Below are 21,591 nucleotides of genomic sequence, written 5' to 3' on the forward strand. Positions count from 1 at the left end.
TCACCTCTCCTCTCAAGTCTCCCTCATCTTGTCTAAGATTTAACAAAGTTATCTTAGAAAGATATCACAATCCTTGTTCTCACTCTCTCTCCCTCTTTGTCTCTATCTTTCTCCCTATCTCTCTCTCTTTTCCACGTCACCATTAACCCTCTCCCTATCTGTCACCCTCTCCTCCCTTGCATCAAAGTTCTCACATTCTCCTCCCCAAGTCTCCTTCATCATCTCCCTAGTCTCCCTCTCTCTCTCTCCCATGTCTCCCTCTTTCTCCATCTCTCTCGACCTCTCAACCTCTCCTCCCTTACATTATCGCTCTCACCCTTGTCATGAAGTTAAGTTGAGTTAGTTTGTGAGTTCTAGTCTAGTGTGTGCTATGGATGCCACGTGTCACATTGGGATTTATCCCATGAGCATAGTGGTACTATTATGTGTGTGTGTGTGTGCTCTATAAGAGAGTTGTACTTATCCTTGTCACATAATGGAGTCTACATCAAGCTTTCATATCATGTGAGTACTTTGGTTATCATTGCTTTGCACTTGTGTCTTCATTTGAGTCTTTCCATTCCTTGCCATGTGCCTTCATGTGGTATCAGAGTGCAGGTTTCTAGCCTGCTTTCCCTTTCCCTTCCTCCTTGCTCTTCCAAGGGATTGAGGTGAGGGAGGCCAAGAAAGAGAAGCCCCTCTCTCTCTATTTCTCCTTGGAAGGCTGCTCTTCCCCTAATCATTGGTCATCGACTGGTTGCTGCCCACAAGTAATCGCTCTTCATCAACAAGGAGATGCCCCACAAGTTCCTCATGATTCCACCCTCCATTCTCTGTTGAATCTGCTTGCCATATTTTGCTTCAGTCTTGTCCGTTTCCTGTGTGACATTCCTATCAGTATGGCTGCATCTTCAGCTCCTACTACACGACATTTCTAGCCTGTTCATGGCATGAAAAAGCTTTGGCAAATAGAGTATCATTTCGTGCTAATTTTGAGCATGGTTTCCTGAAAGCAAACAGCGTGTCATTTCATGTTGATTTTGATCGTGGCCACCTTCAACATTGATGCCCTATTCATGGCGAGTCTTTTCTGCCTCCACTGTTCATGTTTTTTTTTTTGCTTGTGCTTTCACTGAGATGCTACCTGACAACTGAAGTAACTACTCCAACTCAATTCAACACTTATTCTATGTCTATTGTTCCTGCACTTATTTCCAGCCATGGAGTCTTCGAAATCAAGTGTCATTATAGATCAGTTCTCCAGTAAGAATTTTCCTACATGGCAAACCAAGTTGCGTCTTCTACTTATGAAAGAAGGAGTGTGGAAAGTTGTTAATGGGGGCAAAGACAAGAAACCAGCATCCGCCGATGACAAGCTTATTCTACAATGGGAGTCTCTTAATGACAAAGCTCTTGCTCTCATTGGTTTGGGTTTGGGTTTGGGTGATCAAGTTATTCATCATTTGGATTTTGATGACACTGCACACGAAATGTGGGACAAGCTGGAACGCTTATTTGGAAACAAAATCATCAAGTCCAAAGTGTTTCTCAGACAGGAATTCTTCAGGCTTAATATGAAGCATGAAGACACTCTCAATGAACATCTATATCACATAGAATCTCTCATCACACAACTTGCTACTTTGAAGGCCCCTGTAGGGGAAGATGATCAGGTTGCTGTCCTCCTCTCGAGCATTGAGGAGATTCCTAAGTTTCGTGATATCATACCTGCCCTTCGTGTCTCACGGGACATGTCCTATGGTGATATGGTTGCCATACTTCTTGATCATGAACGGAGGTATATAGATACTCCTGACACCAATGCACTGTTCCCCAAAGGTAAAGGTAAAGGTTGTTGAAATATACAAGTGAATAGGGTGTGTGTGGGAACAAGCCCTTGGTTAGAGGCTGTAAAAGAGGAGATGTAATTGTGAAAGAACCTGTGAAAAGGTGAGAAGAATCTACTGGGAGAGAATAAAGGGTAGCATGAGAGAATTTAGGAGTGTGGAGTTATTCTGGGAGATATTCAGGGAAAAGAGAAGAGGTGGAGAGAATCAGGCAAAAGGTGGAGATATTCTGGGAGTGAATCATGGAGAAATCAATGGGATTTGATGCTTGATGTAAACTCTATAAATTGAGTCATAGCCCTAATGAGAATTTGCTGGTTTTTGAGTATCCATGCCTACATTAATCTATTTGCTAATTATTCACTAATTACGTCTTAATCATTTGCTAATCACTTTGTTAATGATGTTGATTCTAGTGTTTGATCCACCGTAGCTCATCATTATGCTCAAATTTCAACAAAGGTAAATTCAAACCTCTCAAGTGCAATCACTGTGGGAAGCTTGGTCCCACCGAGGATCGTTGTTTCAAGAAGCTTGCCAACAAGCAACAAAACAAGGATCATGCCAACTTGGTTGGGGCTGCAACAACTAGTGAAGACGAAGAAGATGACACCTCTACTCCGACCCATGCTCTCACTGCTGACATCTGAGATCTCTCTCTCCATCCAGAGGTCTATGAACCTGATGATCGTAACTATTGTTTATGATTTCTTCTATGTGTGCTTGGGTACTCTGCCCTAGGTAGTCCCCCAAAAATGCTTGTAATAATGAGTCTTGTGTCCTTGAGTCAATAAAGGTACTCAGCCTTGGATTGTCCTCCTAAAATGATGTAATCTTTTTCTATTTTTTTGTTTGACTCCCTGCCATTCTATTCTGGAGTCAGGAGAGAGATGTGGGAGTCTTTCTATTGGCTTTGATGGGGTCTCTTTATCAGGCCTAGCCGAGTTCCAGGATGTTACTATATTCCCTAGACCTATGAGCGGGTCATGTAGCCATGCTATGATATGAGCCTCTGAGTTACATGGGATGCACAGATTGTCATGCTCTGCTCTTGGTTCCATTCCAGTAGTCCCTCACCTTTCCTTCATGGGGGGTGTTAGAACATGAAGTCAAGTTGAGCTAGTTTGTGAGTTCTAGTCTAGTGTGTGCTATGGATGCCACGTGTCACATTGGGATTTATCCCATAAGCATAGTGGTACTATTATGTGTGTGTGCTCTATAAGAGAGTTGTACTTGTCCTTGTCACATAATGGAGTCTACATCAAGCTTTTATATCATGTGAGTACTTTGGTTATCATTGCTTTTTGCACTCGTGTCTTCATTGCTTTCATATCATGTGAGTACTTTGGTTATCATTGCTTTTTGCACTTGTGTCTTCATTTGAGTCTTTCCATTCCTTGCCATGTGCCTTCAACCCTCTCCTCCCAATTCTCCCTCTCCCTCTCCATCTCTCCACACTCTTCCTCTCTCTCCCCCATGTCTCTCTCTTTCTTTCTCTCTCTCTCTCTCACTCTCTCTCCCTCCTTGTCTCTGTCACCCTTAACGCTCTCCCCTTCTCTCTTTCATCAGTTGTCTGTCATTGTCTCTCCCTTTCCCACTCATTGTCACTCTTCTTTTCTGTCAGTCTCACTCTCTTTGGATTGTTCCTATGACATTAAAATAGTCTCCTTCTTCCCCTTTCTCACCATGTGACTATTCCGTTCTTCTTGTTCATGATTTCAGTGAGTGCACCCCTCTTACCTCGTTTTAAAATTGTAATCCCTCTTGTTCTCTCCCTCTCATTGTATGACTTCCATTTTTCTTATTCATGGTTTGAGTGGTGAACACACCCCTCTTTCCTCTTTTATATTGCAATCCCTCTCGTACTCTCTATCTTTTTTCTCTCTTCTTCTTCGTGTCACCTCTTACATCTCTCTTTATCTTCATGTTCTCTCTCTCTCTCTCTTTTGTCCTTTGGATCATTTGAGCCTATTAACTTATCATTAGTTTATTTACACAGTACAAATAATATTATAACTTTATTTATCCTACAATTCAACTATCCCCTACAAATCCTTTGACTCTACAAACGTAACACTATTTTATTCATCTTCTACACAATACACACAATGTCATTACTTTATTTGTTTATTGACATGTTGAGAACTATTACGTAGCTCATAGTAGATACAAGGCGCTCGACCGACCTTCGAGATCATCCCCACTGAACCGCAAGCGGCTAGGTATGTGTGGACAGGCAAACCACCATATATACCAGGCAGTGGGAACCTTATCCCGATTCCCTCGATGACTAGGTGATGATCTAGAGCTCTCCTCCCTCCATCGTTACAGGGGCGTACATTGGCATCAGAGCTTACATTCCGTTCATCGAGGTCTGTGCGTGACTAGGGCTAGTCCCACTCATTTTTTTTTTCAAACATTCAAAGAAAAATCATCTTATCTCTTATCCTGCCAACAAGAATCAACTGTGTGGATGGAGGCGCCATAGCCACATGGAGGAGCTCTGTCTGTGTGTAAGTGTGTGGAGAGAAGAACTCTATCGCTACCTCTCTCTCTCTCTCTCTCTCTCTCTCTTGGTGGCTACAGCGCGCGCCAACAGGTAAAAGCGGGGAAGACCGCCATAGCTCTCTCGCTTTTGCTCCTCGTTTGTTGCCTCAGCACAGCCAACAGGTGGGCGCAGTAGCAAAGGTTCCCCCTCTCTCTCTCTCGTTCATTGCCTCGGCACAGCCAAGGGGGGGGGCGTAGCAGCAAAGCCGAGGCCGCCCTCGGAAGCTACAAACTACGCAGCAGCCCATAAAGGTGGTCGCAGATAGTCAGGGCCGCCCAACAGCCCGACCAAGCCACTAAGCTATCCAACCGGGCTGGTGCAGCCTGCGACACGGCCCTGCATGCCTGCCACCGCCCACACGTTTCATGACGGGGAGAGCATCTCACCAACGCAAGGCACACAGCAGAAGCCAGGAAGGGGGGGCGTCGTCTTATCTATCCCTCTCTCTCCCCTGTGCACAGCAACAAGGATGGTCGTGTAGCCCACTAAGAGTGCCGCACCATCACACGCCCCGTGTCATCGCCGCCCATCGGTGTTTAGGCCGTGCCATTAGACGCGCCTTAGCCTCAACATTCACAGTGACAGCGCCATAGGGCGTTGGTTGTTTTTTCGAGTAGTCTCACTGTAGTGCGCAGGGGAGAGTCATCAACGCTGCAGTGCATCGACCCGTTGGCAGATCGACTAGTCCGCGTCTCTAGCGGCCAGCAGACTCTATGAGACTCGGGTAGCTAGTTCCAATCTCTTCTTTGTGATTTATTTATTTAGGGTATTTTGTTATTTATCTACAAAATATAAATAAAACGAATAAGACTTAGAAATCCGATTCCAGCATGTTTAGCGGGGCGGCACATGGTTTAAGGAGTTTTTCTCGTATGTTATCCTCCGTGTTTGGCTTGTCCTAGGTCGAGCTTGACCGTATTCGTCAGGCAGTGACCACTTGCCAAATCAAAATGACATAATCTCCTTCGGGCTCATGAGGGACCAAGGATGTTCCCATTGACGTAGTTTCTAATGTTTCCTTGTCTGTAGATGACCTCGTAGCTCCGTCCACAGCACGACAGGGACAACATGGAGTTAGTGGACGAGAAGCCCTTGTAAGATAACGACACTAGCGAGACTTACTTCGAGCATAATCTTCTTGATGATAAGGACACCTATGGAGATGATACTCGACCCATGGATGTGGAGTTAGAGGCCGAGATGGATATCTCAAGGGGGTCCATAGCCCATTTTTTTGCAAGGAACAACGCATTGGAGAGTACTCAAACCGAGATTTTATCTGTGCTTAGGTATTCATGCCCGTTTGGACGCTAGTCCTGCTACTCCTACAAGGAATGTTGTTGTGCCGAGATCTGCACAGAGGAGGGTGCATTTTCCTCCTACCAAGGACGTAGTGCCTCGAGTAGGATCGCGGGGCCAAAGTGCCTACAAAGCAATCCGCCCAGCGATCACTAATCTCCTTAAGGACCTCAAGCCACCGAGCTTGGGGAAGAGGAGAAAGAATGCAACAAGGACTCAGTAAACATCTTTCTGTAGAAATGGTTAGATATCCACAATTTGAGGATGTGAGGCGCTCATACAAGCCAGCCTATCGATAGCCAAGGCATACAAATAGTGGATGAGAATGGCCGTGGGCGCTAGACTTCGGAGTACCTGGGTAGAGTTCGAAACGATGTTTCGAAAAGATTTTTTTACCTATGAGTGAGTTACAGAGGTCCTAGCGTGATTGGGATAAATGCTCGATGCAGGGCATCTCCCTCATATAGTACATCTCTAACTATCGCAAGATTGTGTTGAAATTAAAGGAAATCGATGAGTTCCAGACTTTACATGGATTCATGAGAGGCTCACACCCAAACTATGAGACTTTTGTAGAGCCTAATCAGCCCCGACAGATTTCGATGAGGCCATAAAGTATGCGCAGATTTATGACAGCATTTCACGTTGCTCTAAATCCAATCTTAGCAGCAAGACAACTGAGGGTGAAGGGGACTCCAGCTTTAAGAGGAAATTCTTTCGAGGCGACAGGGGGCAAGGGGGCTAGAGTGACCAGAAAGAGAAGGCAGAGTGGGCACGCTGGGCAAAGAAATCGCACCGTTTTTTAGAGAAAAACCAATCTAAATCCACTAAAAAGGAACAATACGAGAAAGCTATAAAGAAAAATCTATGCTTTAACTGTTTTGAGGCTAGACATAGCAAGGCAGCATATCTAAGGCTAGGAGTTGGAGGTAGTTCTAGCGATGCCAAGAAGAATGGTAAATCCTCTCAGCAGCCACATACTATCTACCTCTTAGTTCTGCAGAGTTTAGAGAGGTAACTGCAGGACACATGAATACTACCCACACTTGCTGCATTACCCAAGCAATGTGGCAACCATCAGTGGAGCCACATGATTTGGTCCACTTGTGTGCCAGGAGGTGGCCGTAGAGTCACCATCATGATTGATGATGAAGCCATTCACGACTTTCTTAACTATGCCTTAGTTAAGAAGTTGTGGTTGCCAGAGACCAGGTCTGACCATAAGTACATTGTGTCGTTGGTTAATGGTCACGATAAAACTATTTAGGACATAGTGGTCTTGGGAATACCTTTAGCTATGCAAGGCTATGAGGACTGTTTGGATTTTCAAGTCATGTACTTGGCTAGAGTAAATATTTATCTAGATAGGGAGTGGTTGTATAACCTCAACCCTATCCTAAGTCGTTTTGCTACCAAGACAATAGCCTAGAGTTTGTGCATGAGGGGAGAGTGGTGAGGCTATAGAGTGAGTCAATGATGCACCCTGTTGAGGAGACTTTGTTAAGAACAATACAAAAGATAATAACATGTCATTATACATGTGATGCACAAATGATTAGTATACATGTAAGCATAGAGGTACCTACAACAGCAAAGGAATTTGCACTTTGAAGTTGCAACTCACTTGGAACAGCGAGGACTAATGTGTAACACATATTTTTATTAGTAAAAAAAATTGTTCTTACAAATTATAAAGTAATGCGTACTATAGTAGTTATAGGTGCATGTAGCATATTTGTTTTATTTAAATGTGGAATGTGTATACGTGTAGAGATAAGTACATGTGGGGTGCGCATGTGGTGTAAATTCAAAGGTGCATGCACACACGTGTGCATGTGCAAATACATGTAACTGATTGAATGGCCACGTGCACGTGTAAATGTGTGTAAATGATTGAATGGGCGCATGCACGTGCAAATGTGCATGCACGTACATGTGTGATGTGTGAACGTCGGTGCATGTGTGCGTGGGGTGTGCACTACGCAAATGTGGGTCTATGTTATGTGCATGTGTGGGTGTGTGAATAAAAATGGAAGCGCGTAGGGTGCACGTACATGCACGTGCAAATGCAAAGGGGTGCGGTGCACGTGCAAATACAAGAGGCAAAAAAGGGGGGATTGCACATGCGATGTGTGTAGACATGAATATGTGACTGGCACATGTGGGTGAGATACAAAGTTGTTTGTAATTGATGTTTTGCAGGGAGGCAAGCTATGGTAGTCCCTCCTCATCTTTCAATCTCCTTCTCTTGCTTGGGCTTGACGGCTCTGCAGTTCTTTGTCATTTGCTAGCTTCCATGGGTCTCTCAGGTTCCTGTACTTGGGTTGGTGCTGCCTCTTCTTCTCTTGTTTCTTCAGCTTGTATAAGTGTTGCTGCCTCTGGAACTGTTTCTATGGGTGTGTCTGTTAGACTGGAATCCTTGAGAGGAGATAAGTCGATAAATATCAGTTGGGTAGGCCTGGCTGGGGGAGTGAGCTATTGTTGCTGGGATTCCTATGTTATCTAAGTTAGGATATTCTCCTTCAGTGCCTCTTGGTAAGTTTGGATTTCGGTGGCCACCTCTTCTTCGAGTCTTTGTGACTCTGCTGCAACATCAGTGAGTACCCCCCTCATCCTTCTATCTGTTCTCTTCTTTCGATCTTTCCTTATCTGCTTGATTACATCCTTGGTTTCCATTAAGATGGCCTACCCTTCTTGTACTTCTTTGGTTAATAATCTAGGATGATAGCCAGCGCTATATGTGTTCCTTCGGTTCAGGCTCCTTGAGAGGTCTTTTGGCGACATGATTGAGTACTTGAGTGAGAAGGTAACGGTTAGAGATCTTAGATTGGTGAGCCTTCAAATAGTTTTCCATCTCCTTATGTAGATAGAATGTCCAATCTTCTTCCTTTTCCTCATGTATTTTGGCTATTCTGTTGAGACCTACTCTGTTGTATCTGTTCACAAGTTTTATTTGCATCATTAAGGACATTGCCATGCATGCCTTCTCAGTAGCTTCATCTTGGATGTTTTCATATTCTGCACCATTTGAGTTATAGGAATTCCTCTTTAACATGTCCTTCAAGGGCATCTTGTTAATGTTGTGTAAGTGGGCTCTGACTGCTCTGTAGGTGGGAGTTGCAGAGCTTCTCTTATTAAGTTCTCTGTGATGAGGCTCTTCAGTAGTGCCATGTGCCTTGGTCATCCTCCCTCGTTTGGTCTTCTTGTCATATGTCTTCAAGTACTCCGCCGCACAGAGTTCTGTGTCAATAGTCCTGTGGGGAGTATTTTTGCCATTTTGCCTAGACCGACTTTGTCTGATTTGACCTTCACTTCAGCATCTTCCAGTATCTCTAAACAAACTGGGCTATGGTACTGGAGAGATACCTTCTCATACGCTATAACGGCTTCTGTCTGGGATGAGGGTTCCATGGAGTGGTTGGGCATAAGGACCGAGAAATTTAGCTTTGGTTTTTGTCCTCCTCCTCATCTCTGACTAGTGGCACTGCTCACCTAAGTGGTAGATAAGTGCTCGTGGGCTTCCGATTCCAAAGCCGACATCTCTATCAGGCACATAAGGTCAGTCGAATGACTAGCGGGGTTGATAGTATTCTTTCTTTCCTTCTTTTTTCTTTTTTCTTTTTTCTTTTCTTTTTCTTTTTTTTCTTTTTTTGGGAAATAAGTTAAGGATAGCTGAAGAAGGTGTTAGTGTATGAACAATCCATTAGTTGGTTAATGGTTAGGTAATGTGTAGGCCGTGAAAGGTGAGGCCGTGAAGGTGTAGGAATTGGTCCGTGAAATGCACTGGCATGAAATGCACAGGTGTGAAAGTGTAACACGTGAGACGCACTGGCGTGAAAGTGTAATGCGTGAGACGCACTGGTGTGAAAAGCACAAGCGTGAAAGTGTAATGCATGAGACGACGCACTGGCATGAAACGCACATGCATGAAAGTGTAACGCGTGAGACGCATAGGCGTGAAAGTGTAACGCATGAGATGCACTGGCGTGAAACGCATAGGCATGAAAGTGTTACACGTGAGATGCACTGGCATGAAACGCATAGGCATGAAAGTGTAACACGTGAGACGCACTAGCGTGAAATGCACAGGCATGAAAGTGTAACGCGTGAGATGCACTGGTGTGAAATGCACAGGCATGAAAGTGCAGACATCCTCTCGTGAGAGTGCAGTTAAATTGTGAGAGTATCTTCAATCATATGATGTGGTGTATGTGGGAACACCAATCTGTATAGATTTTTGTTATTGAATTTAGTGAATACAAGCAGAGTATTTATGCCAACATCAATCTTTATTGATTTTTGTAATTGAATTTAGTGAATACAAGCAGAGTATTTATGCCAACACTCTTGTGTTTAAACGAACACAGAATGACTACCAAAACATCAACCAAAATAAAGAAAAAGAAGAAAGAAACGAAAAGAAAAAATGAGTATTATGCTCCTACCTCGAAGGATTATCCGAAATTCATCGGAGGAGGATGGCGAGCTTGGATGATGCACAAGGAAGCGACAATCATACAAACACTTGATGCAAAAATGACCAAAAAGGAAAAGAAAATCGATTTTATAATGCAGTCGTCCGACAGGGCGGCTCTCTTAATGAAGAACACCACATGGTGCTGTTTGATTGGCTGTCCAAAAATTATCGTTTCATGCCATGAAACGTTTTGGACCTTTTCATGAAGTGAAACTCTATAAGGTGGTTGACGGCGTGACCATTTGTAAGGTGGTTCACGGCGTGACCATCTGTAATGGGATTCACGTCGGGAACCGCTTTTTCCTGCGGTTTCATGTGAAATGCAGAAGATGAGTGATCAAGTAGTCAAACATGCACATGATGAGTGAATGATGCATTGCTTACCTTTTACCCATTTATGCACTCAGTGGTACCTTTTATTTATTACCATCAGAACCAAGGGGTCACCTGGGCACTTTTGGGCATTTGCTAATGCAGTCGTCTTAGTTCCATGTGGGAGTTTTTTATTGTTCCTTCCATCCAACTGAACAATTTTGTTGATGTGTCTGGTTGTTGAGGGCTTCCATCTGCATCTCCTTGTTGGACTCCTTCGTCTTTACCTTTGAGTTTCCTGCTCAGTTCTATAGCTATATTGGGTGCTTTGTGGCTTTGGGAATTCCCAACCCACTTGGCTGAGGTTGTGTTTTCCTCCATACAAGGTTTGGTGTGGGGCTAGCATGGCTTGGAAGTAGATGTTGCACACTTTTACCTCTCGCTTTTTGATGACTTGATCTATTTATGATATCGACCCCACTGAGTTTGTTTTGGGTACCCATATTGTTGCATTGCCTTGGTAGTACCCTTGTGCTTGCAGTAGATCCTTTCTTTCCGAGTACATTGTTAGAAATGTATTTGAATTATTGGCGCCTTTCTAATGATAACTACCCAATAAACACAATAAAGTTGGGGTAGAAAAATAACTCACCTAGATACATAAGCAACTAGGTATCCGAGTTGGAATATGTACAAGAGTACAAGGAACATAGTCCAAAATTATGTGCAAAAAGCGAAGACAAATGCTACCTTCAAAGCGCATGATATTATCCAAAAGATAAAAAGATCCTTATAAAACCATGGATAAAAGCATAGAAGCTCCTCGAATCCATGAAAACCACAGTTGATCATAAAACTCAATGCATGCCATCTAATGGTCATTAATCAAGCCAAAAGAAGCATTAAAATTAGTGGCCAACTCATCAATCTGAAGTATATGAACGTGGTGTCGTTCAAGCAAAACTCCAAAGTAAGCAAGTGAAACACATGTGTGTAGCACTCACTAAAAACCCTTAGACACAAGTGATCTAGGCAGAACATGATGAGTCCATATAAAACTTGGAAAACATCCAATAAAATCCACCAAAAAAAACAGATCAACTAACCCATGATAGAATTTATCTTAGGCTTAAGAAATTAAGCAGAGACCACACTTAAACAAGTGGAAAATAAAATATCATGGAAAAGTGTCAAAGAAGGTGAAACACACTTTAAACACAGATTATAGGTATCATTGAGGACATTAAGGAACATGTCCAAAAAGAATGGCTAAACAATGGTAAAAAATCATGAAAACATCATTTAGAATTAATCCAAACAGAAATAACTATTAATACGAGGTATAATCGTATTAATAATATACGAATAACCCGCATCTATGTAATGTCAGCATGAGAAAATATGCTTCAACATTAAATAACCCTTGAAAATATCAAATTCTCGAGAAAAAGAATTATCATGATTTTTTTCCTAATTTTCTAGGGCCTCAAAATATTAAAATTTTGAATTCCACAAAACCTATCTTATGGCATTCCAAACCTATATTTTTTCTGAAAATTTTTAGCAAATAATTTTGCCAATATACCAGTGATATTTTAAAAAATACCAATTTCTAGGATTTTTAAAAATAATTTCTAGAAAATTTCCAATTTTCCCTGAGAATCCCATCGTTCACGAAATTTCCAATTCCGCCCGACAATTCTCATGTCCAATGAAAATTTACAATTTTAATGGATGTTTTATTTTTTTGAGCAAAAATATATATATATATATTTAAAGGAATTTAAATGGTCATGGGTGCCCAAATGAACACACCACATGCCAATCACCAATCCCACATTTTTCAGAAATTTAAAATAACTTTTATCTAATTTTTCACTAATTTTTAGGAATTCTTTAAAATTTTTAATTTACCCTAAACGCATAAGAATACAAACGGTCAAAAAAAATTGAAATCCCAATGGTTTTCCCAGAATACGGAAAGCCAACAGTTCCGGGAAAATGAAAAGACAAAAAAAATAGGAATGTGAAAGGTCAAAAGTTTCGTGAATCTGAAAGGTCAAAAGATTTTTCAGAATTTGGAAATCCAATAGATTTCACGGGAATGCGGAAAGTCAAAAGACTCCATGAAGATAATTTTTAGGAAGTTCTAGAGAATTTTTTTTTCCCAAATCTCATATTTTCTCTATTTTTAAGGCTTTTTTCCAAGCTTTGAAAAGCTTTCTTTAAAAAAAAAGAAATAAAAACACTCTTTTTTTAATATTTTAAAGCTTAAAAAATAAACCATTTTAAACTAAGGTTTTAAAAAACCTTATAAAAATCGATTTTTGGGGGGGGGGGGTGGTGATTTTCGCCCTCCTGCAGAGCGAAACCCCCCCGCCCCCCCGCGTGCGCAAAAAACCAAAGGTAGAGAGGACTCCCTCTCTCCTCTCCTTCTTCTCCATTCCATTCTCTCTCCAGCCCCTCCTTCTCTGTAGTCAAAGAGGAGGATTAACTATTTAATTAAAATTTGATTAATCATAATTAAAAGTTAAGTATGATTAAAAATAAATCAACTTGTGCCTATTAAGAGGCGTTCACACGCGGGAGAGAAAAAAAGAAGAAAAAATCAGAATTGAGAAGCGAAGAGGGTCCCATGCACACCGGAGAGCATTCCATGCATCAACATGCTGCCCCCTACTACTGCATTTCAGTAGAAAATTGGTAGAAATTTGATAGCATACCTGTGGAAAAACCCGTAAAAATGTATAAAAAATACATTTTAAACCATAAAATTTTCTAAAAACTTAGAAAAATTTCCTAAAAATTATAGAAATTCAAGGAATTCATTCGACCAAAAATATCCGTAGTAAAATGTGTGGTATTTTGGTAAACATTTCCATGAATGCTTATTTTAAACGATAAAAAATAGGAAAAAATAGCATTAAACTCACGAAATTTTCCCGCAACGTCGATTCGTCCATTGAATAGAAGAAACACGTGTTCCAACCGCCATATCAACAATCCACGTGTAAATCATCAATACAAATCAATAAAATAATATTTTTTTTAGTAAATATTAAACTTTACTTAAAAAATACCAAAAAAATTTACAAAATAAGAAAGAAAAAATAACAACAATTAACTAGAGATTGCTCTAATACCACTGTTAAAACCCTAAGATCTCTCTAAATGATTGTTATGCATAAACATGCATAAATTAGGAATAAACTCATCCACCCGACCACCCCCTGAGCCCAAGGGATGCACACACATGAATTATAATTAAGTACATCATACCTTTATCTTGATGTCCCATACCATCAAAATACCATCAAGAGGTATAACTCCAATCCAGCAGCGTGTAGCTATAGAGTGAAATGGTAGGTGAGTAGATATAATCCTCTATACAAGAGAACATCATATCATAACCTAGCCCAACCTCAAGATAACATCAAGAGACCATCTCTTGAGTGTGCCCCATGCCCCTATTATATAGAAGTTCCCTCAAGTGACTCTTGACTCTCCATTTCCCATGTGTGAACCTTGGATGCCTGACCTTAACCTTAACCCTTAAGGTTAGTCCTAACCCATGCTCCACTAGAGCTTGTTCCCATGCTCCCATGCTCACAACCCTAATGTGGGTTAGCATCCTAGTATATGCACACATAATGTGCATATAACATGTAGGCACTTCTTGGCCTCCTTATATCCTTTATGGTGTTCACATTGTTTGGTTGATCTGTTAGTTGATTCTTGGGCACCCACTTCTGTGTACCCTTAGATGTAGGGTATTGTGTGGGTAAACGTTCGTGGAATGGTTGCTGGTATTGTCGTCTGAGGTGTTCCCATTGTACTCGATGTTTGCTCATCTCAGTCATGATGTGCTTTCCTCTATTCGTCCATAAGTGTATGGACATGACCTTCTCACCTATGCTTATTAATGTTGTTCGTTCTTCCCACCCACTGGATGTTGCATTTATTAGCGCACAGATCCAAGATCGTCCTAGAATCATCTCTTCCTCCATGGAACCTGCAGGCATGACAAACACCTTTCCGACTAAGGGATTATTTTTGATGGAAATGTTAACATTAAAAAAACCCTCGGCTTTTGTGGCTATCAAGTGAATGCTACGAACTTGCGCATCAGTGGTTTCAAGGTGTGGTTTACCTAATGTGACCCAGGTTTCATATGAGATTGACCCCATATCTATTAATTCAATGCTAATTGCATGGCCCTTAGCTAAAGTAAGTTCCACCTTAAGTCGTGTTGGTTCGATGTTCAATTCCCCTTCATCCAAAAGGGTTACAAAAGCCATGTTGACATGTAATAGTCTTTTATTTAGTAATTGTTTGGCTTTGATTTCTCTAGCCTTATCCTCTTCTTATGCTTGCTGTATCTTCTCTTTTGCAAGCTGTTTTTGTTGTTTCAAAAGATGTTCCTTGCAGGAGCATCTCTTGGGTCAGTGGTCCAAATATTTTTTCAGTTTACTCCCATTAACATAACCCTCCATTTGGACGCCGTCAATTGTCTCAATTCGGACAGACCCTTGAGGGGTGATCTCCAATACTCGGAAGGGTCCCAGGCCTCGGTATTTAAGTTTGTTTTTTCTAGCGCTACCTACGCCATACATGAGGACAAGGTCCCCTTTTTCAAGTTCTTTTTGCTTAAGGTTTTTGTCGAACCAGTGTTTCCTTCGTAATTTTTCAACCATGAGTCCATGTGATGCTATCAGTCTGGTCTTGTCAAGCTTCTCTAAATCAATTAGCCTTTTGGCTAATGCATTATTCGTTAGCCGCTCTTGTACGGCGATCCTTAAGCTTGGGACTAGGTATTCTATAGGCATAACTGCTTCCACACCGTAAGCTAGACAGAAGGGAGTGTAACCTGTCGCTATCTTATATGATGTTCGATAGGCCCATAGGGATGCTGTTAGTTTATGTTCCCAGTCTGTTCGACTTGCTTCCAAGGTTTTGTCAAGATAGTACACGAAATCTTGTTTGTACTCTCCGCTTGACCATTGGCATGTGGATAATAAGGTGTAAATTTTTGATGTATCACTAATTAGTTAGAAGCTCCAAAGGCATGCCAAATCTGGCACATAGGTCTTCAAATACAAATTTGGCCACCTCTTTAGTAGTTATATTCTTCACACTTCAGCCCAGATAGTCTACTCTCGTAAGAATGTAGGTTTTACTCCTAGCGGTAGTGGGCATAGGACCAATTGCATTAAGTCCCCACTTTTCAAAAGCTACATATGATACAATACTCTTCCTTAAATCATATTGTAAAACCCTTCTACCTTGTTTCGAACACAGCTCATAGCTCTTGCACTAGTGATATACATCTCTTCTCAAACTAGGCCAAACATACCTAGTTGTCAAGACTTTCCTAAGTGTCAGCTTTAGGGCAAAATGTCCTCCATAGACACCTTCATGGTAGGAGGCCAAAATGGCAAATATCTCCTCCCTATTTGGAACTCTCCTCAAAATCAAATCCTTACCTTTTATGTACAATTGATCATTCAAAATAATGTACTACAAAGCTTTCCTTATGAAACCATATTTTTGTCTCTTGGTTAGATTTAAAGGTGCATGACCTGTGTAAAAAATCTTTGATTTCCTGTAATTTCTCTCTTCCAACATAGCTAGGATGGGAAGCAACAATGGCATACACATCTAGGTCCTTGCCCAACCCCCCCTTTTGCTAATGCATGTGAAGCCTGATTTCGCTCCCTCTTCACATCCAGGTCCTTGCCCAACGCCCCTTTTGCTAATGCATGTGCAGTCTGATTTAGATCCCTCTTCATATGCTGAATTTGCACTTCCTGAAAGCTATGCAAGATCCTCCTTATCTGAAAATTCCATTACTTCAATTTGGGGTTTTTGGCTTTCTAAACAACTTGAAGCTGCCTAATGACCAACAAGCTATCCCCTTTAATGATCAACCTTCTAATTCCCTTCTTAATGCACTGCTGAAGCCCATACTCTAAAGTAGCATACTCAGCTTCATTACACATAGCCAGATTGAGTTGGGCACCATCTTCATCAAGCCTTTCAAATCTAACCTCTCCACATGTATCCATTTTTCACTATAAAATTCTAACAAAGGATCCAAGATATGGGCTAAGAATCCTATCCACCCAGCTTTGAAAAGTGGCATATGCATTAAGAAGCCCAAAGGGCATAACTCTGTAACAAAACACCCCCCAAGGAGTGATAAAATTGGTTTTTTTCTGGTCTTTTGGGGCTATTCTAGTGTGAAAATAGCCACTAAATCCATCATAGATGGAGTGCCTCTTAGGCCCTGCAAACTAGTTTAGTATCTTATCCTAGAATGGCAGAGGATAGTGATGCCTCTTCATCACGGCTGCATTAAGAGGTTTGTAATCCACACTACAAGAGGGAGGGAGAGAGAGATAAAGAACAAGAAGAAGATGGAGGGAAGATAGGGAACACCACCTACAAAGCACACACTCACAATCAAATAAGTAAGCAAGTATCAACACATAATCTCATCACCATAGCACAACAAGAGAGTAAGAGAGAAGAAGAAGAAGACTCAATTGTGATGATGGGATTGTATCCTTTTCATATTTCATTAAGTTACTTATATACATGAGATTTTTTTTTACAATGGCCGGTCGCCCATGATGAATAATTGGGGGCCCAAAACTGGTTCTATAGTTCTATGTACACCTAGGCTTTGTAGCTCAAGGCTAGCATTACATATGTCATAAGCTCTGTCATCCCATATCTTTTTACTTTAGCCTGGTGAATTAGCATCCTAGGGTGGTATATATACCACCCTTGCCCCCATAGCAAGTTTTGTACCGGATCTCTGCGTATATGGTAGAAGAAGAAGAAGATGGAGGGAAGATAGGGAACACCACCTACAAATCACACACTCACAATCAAATAAGTAAGCATGTATCAACACATAATCTCACCACCATAGCAACAAGAGAGTAAGAGAGAAGAAGAAGAAGACTCAATTGTGATAATGGGATTGTATCCTTTTCATATTTCATTAAGTTACTTATATACATGAGATTTTTTTTTACAATGGCCGGTCGCCCATGAATAATTGGGGGCCCAAAACTGGTTATGTAGTTCTATGTACACCTAGTCTTTGTAGCTCAAGGCTAGCATTACATATGTTATAAGCTCGGTCATCCCATATCTTGTTACTTTAGCTTGGTCGACTAGCATCCCAAGGTGGTATATATACCACCCTTGCCCCCACACCAAGTTTTGTACCGGATCTCTGTGTATATGGTAGAGTTTATATAGCTTCTCTCTCTCTATAGTTCTGCGTTTTATTTCTCATAGCAGTTGTCTCATTTTTTGCCATGCATTCCGATATGGTATCAAATCCCCAGGTGGCTTGAAGCTTGGAGATAGTGGGAGCTTGAGGGTTTGCTTTTATTTTTGGTGCTGATTAGAGATTTTGTGGGCTGTTCAAGGCTTAGAGAATGGGTAGAAGGTGGCCATCACTATTGGACAACCACCTTGCATAGTGTTTGTAGCCTCTTCTTCATTTTTTCCCCATCCACCACCCTCCCTTCACAAGACCTTGTGAACTCTTGAGATGGTAGATTTTCTTGAGATGGCTACGAAGCACGTGAAGATCCCCAATCTCCCCACATTCTCGGTGGATGTGGATCGATAGTTGAATGGGACCAACTATGGCATCTAGAAGGTAATGATGGAGTATGTTTTGGAGTCTTATGACTTGGCTGATTTCATTGTGGTCGGTGTTTCACGGTTAGAGTTGTGGATCGATAGTTGAATGGGACCAACTATGGCATCTAGAAGGTAATGATGGAGTATATTTTGGAGTCTTATGACGGCTGATTTCATTGTGGTCGGTGTTAAACGGTTAGAGTTGGAGGATGGGGAGCTTTTACCCTCTACTAAGAAAGAACGAGAGGCTTAGGGCACAGTTATGGGATTGTGTTGATGCTCGTGTGCATTCTTTCATCTTCCATGCACACCCGAGGTGATTAATCATATCAAACACATGACGCTAGCTAGAGGAAGGGATTTGGCAGCACTTAGCTTCTCTGTATAATAGGGTATCACCCATGAAGTGGATTTCCTTGGAAGTGCAGATGCGAGTGATGGATCCTGCAAATTCTTTGACGATATATGGGAGCACATCAACAGGCTCTTCATCAAGAGGTTCTTCAGATCGGGAAGGAGATATCTTCAAAGGACATGCTCATCACTCTGTTGTCGCATCTGACCCCTCAGTACTCAGCTTTCTATTCCTCTTTGATAACTAGTGGGAAGCTTAACACCATCACATGGGAGGAGCTTGTGTCAATGATCTTGGACCAGGAGGAGCAGTTTATAAATCCTCCACAGGGCGGAGGGTCTGAGGCCTTGACTGGCCAGCAGTCGAAAGGCTGCAACAAGAGAAAAGGGAAGTCTTTACAGGGGAAGTCTTCTAAGGAGGAGGTCGAGTCAAATTGTGACACCTTGAAGGCAGAGCGAACCTATAACTATTGTGCAAGAAAGGTCACTATTGAAGGAAATGTCGTTAGCGGAGCACCAAGAAAGCTGCAGATTCCTCAGCAGTAACCATCAAGACTCAAGCTTTTATCCACTTGGAGATTATGGACATCGAAATTTCATCTTCTGCAAGCAGGGAGGCGGTTGGACTCACTGCTGGGATACTCGGGATTGGATTCAAGACAGTGGTGCTTCTAGGCACATGACTCCTTCCCAAGAGTTATTATAGGATCTTTGTAGGCAAACAGGTCACATCCTTATTGGTGACAAGTCCACCATCCCTATTCATAGTGAGGGCAGGTTGGAGATCATTCCCGATGGCAAAGGGGGGAATGATTTCTCCCAGGTTCTTTATGTCCTATCCCTTGGTTTTCATCTTTTGTCAGTGCATAAGGTTTGCAAGATTAGGATATGGGTGGATTTTGATGAGCATTTTGCTCTACGGGACAAAGCAATAGGCTAGGTTGTATGGGAAGGGGAAGTGGAGAATGGGATCTACAAACTCTTAGCACTCTCTCTTACAGTTAGGTGATTTTGTGGGAGTTTCATCATGACCACTTGAATGTGGATATGTTGGTGGAAGGCTTTCCGAGACCAGATGGTGGATGGCTTGCTATATGTTGGCAGTAGCAAGGACATTCCAGTTCTTGTGTTCGTTAGTTAGATAAGCCTTTACAAGTGAACTATGCTTTGATGTCTTGTATCATTTAGGACAAAGAGCCTACTTTAGTTGAGGAAGCTCTTTCCCAAGAGACTTGTAGTAGGAAAGTCATTCAAGTGGCAGATGTGGTGACTTGCAAGAGGAGGTGTATGTTGAGAAGCCTCCATGCTTTGAGGTTCCGGGATCAAAGGGGATGGTTTACAGGTTACAAAAGGCCTTGTATGGTCTTTAGTAGGCTCCCAGGACTTGGCATACCAAAGTTACAGTTAATGATCCTTTGTGAGTAGGTTGATGCTTCCTTGTATCGGAAGCTTATTGGTTCATTGATTTGGTTGTTGAACACCAGATTGAACTTGAGCTTTCCAGTGGGGATGTTGAGCTCATTCATGTAGACACCTTTGAAGACTCATTGGGACACAAGATTACCGATCTTGGACTCTTCTATGATAACTAGAGGGGGAACGACGGAATGAGCCAAACTCCAAGGTTGGAGTAACTCAGATTGGGGAGGAGATCCACAGACATGAGGAGGAGATCTACATCAGGCTATGGTTTTACCCTCGGATTAGGAGCTATTTCATGGAGCAGAAAGAGGCAGCCAACTATTCCCTTGTCTTCTACTGAGGCAGTGTACCAGGCTACTTGTGGTGCTACTTTGCGAGGTTGTGTGGTTGCGGAGGTTTCTTGGTAAGATTGGGTTTCCATAGATGGAATCCATGGTCATCCATAGTCACTTTGTTCATGAGAAGTTTTTTGCTAATGACATCTTGTTAGAGTTTTGTTCGATGGAGGACAATGCAACGGACCTCTTCACGAAGTCTCTACCTCAGGCGATGCTCCGACAGCACTCCATCTCATTGGGGTTGGTTCCACATCCAGGAGATGAGAGGGGGTGTTAGCAGTCATCTTCTACCTGTACATATTACTCAGTGAGGGCCTTTTTTGTGGGTGTGCCTGCCCAGGAGTTTTCTCCATTTTCCCATTTTCCATGTTTTCTCCCTGTTTTTCTGTTCATGGGGGCTATCTAGTTGCTGGCCGATTGCTATACTATTAGCCGACTACCACTTTTCTGCTAGTAACCGACTGGTATTTCTAGTCATTGGAGATGTCCTGAACTGTCAGCCTACTTTAACCTAGCCGACTAGAATCCCAGGGTGATATATATACCACCCTTGCCCACACACCAGATTTTGTATCGGATCTTTGTGTATATAGCAGAGTTTATACAACTTCTCTCTCTCTCTACACTTTTGTGTTTTGTTTCTCACAACAGTTCTCTCGTTTTCCATTGTGCATTTCGACAAAAGAGACGTATGGGGATTTATTTAATAGGTATCCAAAGCTATGTGCCAAAGATTACAATAAAATGAGGGGAACTTCAAGTGTGGTTCATGAGATAAAGCTGAAAGAAGGTGCAAAACTAGTGGCTTAGAAGCTAAGGAGACTAGATATTATTTAGAAGAGATAGAAGTCACCAAATTGTTACAAGATAGTTTTATATACCAAGTTGATGCTACAGAGTGGGTTTCCCATGTAGTCATTATACCTATGAAGGCATTGAGATAGGAGTTGAGCTTTCCATAGCTCCTTCTCTCATTACTCTCTACCTAGCTCGTGGAAATCTCCACTTGGTTGACACAAGTGGTGGTGAAGTGAGCCCCTAAGTGGGTTCACATCGAGGAGTTAACCCTTTTAGGATTGGCTAAGAGCATATTCCCGAACTGACCATTGCATCTTCTCTCTTTGCTTCTCTGCTTCCTCTCTTAAACAAGGAGAATGCTCATTTTGGTGAACATCTTTGGCACCGCTCTACTAGGGATATCACTTAGCTTAGGGTCCTTCACAATATCTTCCTAAGCTAGATACTTATCTTGTCCAGATGGAATGCAAATCCATTGGTTGTAGGAGTTTGGTATGAATTGCTTGTTTGATTTGTTCTCTTTTTGTTTTTCTTAGAGAAATGGAGTTGTAG

The sequence above is a fragment of the Cibotium barometz genome, chromosome 29 (genome assembly GCF_041138505.1).
Source record: "Cibotium barometz isolate CiBa-2024 chromosome 29, ASM4113850v1, whole genome shotgun sequence".
NCBI lineage: Eukaryota > Viridiplantae > Streptophyta > Polypodiopsida > Cyatheales > Cibotiaceae > Cibotium > Cibotium barometz.